Here is a 6039-nt window from a genome sequence, read left to right as displayed (position 1 = left end):
TGTATCCAACATAAACCATACCACATTAAGAATAAGGGAGATCTGGTTTGTAATTATAAATAGAGCTGGAAGTTTAACCTCAGCAAGGAGATATTTTAAAGTCAAAATGCAAACATAGATGAGAAGCTTAAGTCATGATGCTACGTACATCAATACTTTTGAATTAAAGGGCTAAGGAACAAGGATTTCTAAAGAGAAAGCTTTGCCTGAGCCTTAAGGAATGGCTCAGGAAGACTGAAGTCATAAACTCGAGGAGTGTCAATCAACCTGCCAATGTGTGATTTTCTTGGCTCTTGTGTGAACAGAGGAACTGGCATAGCTCGGTTTGTATATTAAAATCATTGTCTTCACTATTGTGTTGCCAATGTGCTGTGCTGAAGAAGAACACAAGATGGAAGAGCAGTTGAACGACTGTTACAATAGATCATGCAAGAAAAAAACAGTAGCACAAGGATCAAGGGATAGCTTTATGGGAGTTGAAAATACTAGTATTTTTGTAGAGTCAAGAAGCCTAGATTCTAAAAATGAAAGTCTATGATAAGATTGTCCTTATAGGAGAAGGATAAGCATTCTCTTTTTGATAAAAAAAAAGGAGGTTCAGAATGTGCTAAGCTTGTAGAAGGGTACATTACATTATATTTCTTTGTTTTCTTTAAAACGTTTTAATAGCTCCTTACATGTGTATCATAAACACTAGTTTTCTTCACCCTCATGCCCTCTTTCACTCCCCTCTTTTTTTTTTTTTTTTTTTTTTTTTTTTTACCAGAGCATTTATTTTATGACTGATTGAAATCCTCAAGATGAACTGGATGCTGCAACAGCTACCCTTTTAGGTTTAGGTGTCGTTCCTTCACGGAATCCATGCCTGAATCTGTGATAGACAGTTTATTAGGTGCCTCATTCGACCAGTCCCGGCAGTGTTTCGTCTCTTAGTCTTGGCACTCCAGTGATACTTTCTCTTGCGCTTGGCAGGGTAGCCACATTTGCCATAAGTCGACTTCTGAAGGTAGGCCTTAGAGCCACAGCGGCGGCACAATGTGTGTGTCTTATTGGGATGCTTTCCAAAGGACGACGTTCCCTTCGTCATCTTCCTTCTGCCGCCGAGGCCAAAGAGCTCTCACTCCCCTCTTACTGAAACTTTTTATTGCCAACAAGTTATCACTCTACTTTTTAAATTTCTTTCTTTTTGTGTGTGACCCGCTGAGTTAGGTTGGAGTTGCTTGCCTAATCCTGGGTGGAAGACTATTCATTAAGGTAAAGGAAACTTACCAGTGAGGAAAAATGGCATTTCCTCCTAAGTAACCGTTGACTGACAACAGTTCCTCAGTGAAGAAGAGTGGGCGTCAGGATCCAGTTTTCCATCCACAATGAAATGCTAACTGGCTTAATTTTGTGTCTTTGGAGTCAGCCATTCCCAGAATAAGTTCATGTGTGCAATAGCCGTGTCACGTGACCCATGACATGCGATGTACCCTGTTAGCATAAGAAGATGGAGACAAGATAATGAGTTCTAGACCAACTTGGGCTACGTTGGCTGTTAATATGAGATAGTTTAGGATAAAATAGTAAGTAGACAGTGATTGCACTTACTTAATGAATATCTATTAACATCCCAGTTTTGCAAGAAATACACTTTTAGCAGTTTAAAGCATTTCAAGATTCAGTTTCTGAGGAATGCTATGCCTTAAAGATGGAGCTGGTTTCCGCCTTCCAACTTCCCGATGGTGAGTGCTCTCTGTCACGAACAATTCCACATTTGGCTAAGGCTGAGGATCTGGCTTGCTTCCATGTATGTGGACCTATCTGCATTGCCCACGTGGCACGCCTGGGTTGGCTACCCAGAGGCTATTTAAGCTGTGGGCTGGCTTTCCCCAGGGTCCGAGGATTGTTCAAGGTTTCTGAATAAACTGCATTGAAAAAAAAAATACAATCTAATGATGAATTAAAAGCAAAGAAAAATAAAATTCATGGAATTCTTGTAGATGAATGAAAGAAAATATTAATATTAATTAATTCATATATTAAGATCACTTAGATATATCAAAATTTTTTGATGTGTGGCAGCATTTTAAAATGTTCAATATTATTCTTTCTATATCCAAATTCTTCTTATCATACGTGTCTATACCATATTGCCAGAAACTAAATATGTATCACATGACACTGTTCCTTTAGAGATGTGAACAAATGAGTACTTGCTCCACACAGAGAACTGACAAAAGACCAAAGTAAGGATACCACCAAAGTTCAATTTGGTGATATACTAATGAGGTTAACTGGAGTTACTTATAAGAATATGGATGAACATTTCTTTTTTTTATTAATTACACTTTTTTCACTTTTTACCCCCCCCATAAGCCCCTCCCACCCCCTTATTCACGCATGCCCCTCCCCAAGTCCACTGGTAGGGGAGGTCCTCCTCGCCTTCCTTCTGATCTTAGTCTATCAGATCTCATCAGGAGTGGCTGCATTGTCATCTTCTGTGGCCTGGTAAGGCTGCTCCCCCCTCAGGGGGAGGTGATCAAAGAGCAGGCCAATCAGATTATGTCAGAGGCAGTCCCTCTTCCCATTACTATGGAACCCACTTGGACACTGAACTGCCATGGACTACATCTGTGCAGGGGTTCTAGGTTATCTCCATGCATGGTACTTGGTTGGAGTATGAGTCTCTGGGAAGTTCCCTGTGTTCAAATTTCTGGTTCTGTTGCTCTCCTTGTGAAGTTCCTGTCCTCTCCAGATCTTACTCTTTCCCACTTCTTACATAAGATTCTATGCACTCTGCCCAACAGTTGGCCATGAGCCTCAGACACTCACGGTATATACTCACTCATATAGACATGTAATATAGGATAAACCTACTAAAATCTGTACATCTAAAGAAACTAATCAAGAGAGAGGACTCTGACTAAAATGCTCAATCTCCATCCTGAAAGGCAAGGAGGAAGGACATCAGAGGAGGAAGAAAACAGGAAACAGGCTGGGAACCTGCCACAGAGGGCCTCTAAAAGGATGAACATTTCTTACATCACCAGAAATGACTGGTGCATCACCAAAAGAATGAGTGACAGGTCATAAAATCTGGACACCTAGATAGAAATAAACAGCCAGATGGCAGATTAACAAGTTGGAGTGTAGTTTCAAAATAGTTCAGCTTGATCTAAGCCTTTCCTAGGCAGCTCAGCTTGTCTGAGAGTATCTTTTCAAAGTCTTTACTGCTTATGTATGAGTGGGGAAGATGGAACCTAGTGAATCTGTACAGTTTCAGGGACTTCCTAAACTCTTTGAGTTGTTTATTTCCTTAGCTTAATGAGCTTTCCTTGCAGAACGGAATGTTTCACTTCTTCTTAGAACATAATGCTATTTTTCCTTCCTGTGAGCATCTTGTCTTAAACTACACAGTGGTATGTCTTCTCCTTTCACATTCTTATTTTAATAGGTTTTAGTCTGAGACGGAAAGCTTCTATCTCAGAGAAACCTGTTAGGCAAAACTGTGTTATGTGCCACTCCTTCTGTTCTGTTCTACTTTTCTTAGTGACAGGTAATGGGAATTAACAGTACTTACAGTTTTGAAATTTTCATTTTTAGTGGCGATTTCCTAAATATAGACACTCTAGAGTATAACTGTATATGTATATATTTAGTGACATAATGTTTATATGTTCATATATATATTCTTTCTATGTTCACATATATACATACATGCTATATATTCTTAGTCCATGCATATGCATTTTTGTAGGTGCATACAAAAATATATATAAGCACACATTTATTTCACTAAGAGCAAAGCCTGTATATGTGTTATGAATGTGTGCCTATATCACTAAGAATAGTACCTAGTGCAAAACACTGATAGTTTTTATCAGCTATAAAATTTTACCTAAAAATTATATTAAAAATATTAATTATCTGGGTGGTGATGGTATGATAGAATATACCTTTAGTTCCAGTGCCTGGGAGGCAGAGGCAAGAGAGTCTCTATCAGTTCAAAGCCAATACAGTCTACAGAGTGAGTTCCAGGACATCCAAGACCACACAGAGAAATCCTGTCTCAAAAACAAAACAAAAGAAACATATTCAAATAAAAAGATCAAATTTAATATTTTACCTAAAAACCTTACATTGTCACTTTATTTTTACAAGAGTAATATCATTATAGTTCAAGCTACCTATATTCATGTAGAGTAAAAATGAAGGCTATGAATCTACCAATAACCTCTAATATTCAATTAAATTGGATATTTAACATAAGAGTCAGATAATTTTATTCTCTGGTAATAACTACTACACATTTCAATTTTATGAAAAATGGTAGATACTAGAGTTCCATTATTTTTCTCTAACCTCATTACACCTTGATGATGTACAATATGACAACAGTGAACCAGTTTATGAAGTATAAATCAGATTAATTTCCTACTCTTGTTTGTAAGTACACCAAGTAAAAGTTGGAGAAAACGAATGTATTCTCTAAGTAAATGATTCTGTGAGCTAACAGTCATTTTAAAGAATGTGTTTTTACAAATAAATGATTTAGTAACATTAATAGTATAACCACTAAGAATTATGTACTGATTGCAAATTGTGTTATGTAGACCTCAAAGTAAGCACAAGGGTGCTTGTATCAGTCATTATAAGTCATTTATACTAATACACACATCACACAGAAATAAGGCTCTTGATTTGAACTGAGCCTTGGTACTCATACTCTTTGTCAAATGCGGCTCTTAGCAAGATTAGTTTCTAAAGTGGGATCAGGCTTTAAAATCAGTGTGGTAATACAAGATAAAAATAAATATACAAATGAGAGAGGAATTTGACAAGAGACCAATAGAACTTTCTTAAAAGCTAGATTGGGGCTACAAACAGAAAGGAGTCTTTTGTCACCTGGTCTCCTCTGAAGGACTCTGTGACTGTTAGCCAGTCCCTGACAGGAACAGAGGAGATGAATGTAATTTTATATGTTTGTAATAATGCCATTTACTGCCAGTTTCTAGCCTATCTGGTGAAATAACTTAAAATACCTCACGGAGGAAAACCTTACAGTGCATTTTGCTGCCATTCATGGCCCACTGTGCGATGACCTACATATAGGATGCTTTATTAAATATCTGTTTAAATTTACATATCAGGTCAAGTTATTAAGTGGACTTTAAAAGTGTAAGGACTGGGCAGAATGTTCAGTTCATAGAATTAGAGACATGGTTACAGTGAAATGTCTTTGCACGTAGACATGAATAAAATTAATGATATCTTTGTTATATTATCTATGAGACAAGATAATACCAAAGACCCCAAGTTAACTCAATGGCTGTTGTTCCAACAGATTGAAAGTTTAAAAAAAATGAATTGAGTCATTTTGCATTCATAAAGAAACATTAAAATTCCAGTGTAGCGTTATCCGTTTTTAAACACATATGAAAAAGACTGACTATGTTTATTTCAATGTAGAAGTTGACTTTCCTCAGAAACTTCTATTAAAACATCACCTGATTCCCTTGGCTTCCTTAATATCTATAATGAGCATTCTGTCATACTTATTCTGAGTGGTTTGTTAAGGAAATCTCTTCTACTTGTGCCAAATGCCTCCCTTCTGGGAAAATTTGTCTTAACATCTAGGTAATTTCACCCACATTACAATGTTACGGTGCTCTGTTTCTATAGTTTTCAAAAGAAAATAAAAAGACTTGTGCTATTAAAATTGTCAATGCCATCCGTTCTATTAGCAGCACTTACATCGTGTGTACACATAACACCTCATTCCTAAAGACATAATATTTTGATGTTTGTCTTCTACCATTTAACCAAAGCAATTATACAGCATGTAATAAAGTAATTATATGTATAAACACTGGCACTTAACTGCCTGAAACTTGTACTCATTCCATAGACCCCATGAGTTTTAACTCAGGAATTAATTAGATTAGCTTAAAACTTTACATACTTCATGCATAGTAATATTAAATTAATGTTTAATATCAATTAATTTTGTTATCTTCCCTGACTTCTTCATATAGTTATAAATGTAGATAGTGACCT

At 36.6% G+C, this 6039-nt stretch overlaps 1 pseudogene; it reads right to left on the bottom strand.

The window, feature by feature from the left end:
• Positions 1 to 787: 787 nt before the first annotated feature.
• LOC110539814 (large ribosomal subunit protein eL37-like) lies at positions 788 to 1087 on the bottom strand (annotated as a pseudogene).
• Positions 1088 to 6039: the final 4952 nt, after the last annotated feature.

This window comes from Meriones unguiculatus, chromosome 2, assembly GCF_030254825.1.
Source record: "Meriones unguiculatus strain TT.TT164.6M chromosome 2, Bangor_MerUng_6.1, whole genome shotgun sequence".
In the NCBI taxonomy this organism is placed as follows: Eukaryota; Metazoa; Chordata; class Mammalia; order Rodentia; family Muridae; genus Meriones; species Meriones unguiculatus.
Note: the sequence above shows the minus strand (reverse complement) of the source record. Positions and strands in the feature narration are given on the sequence as shown.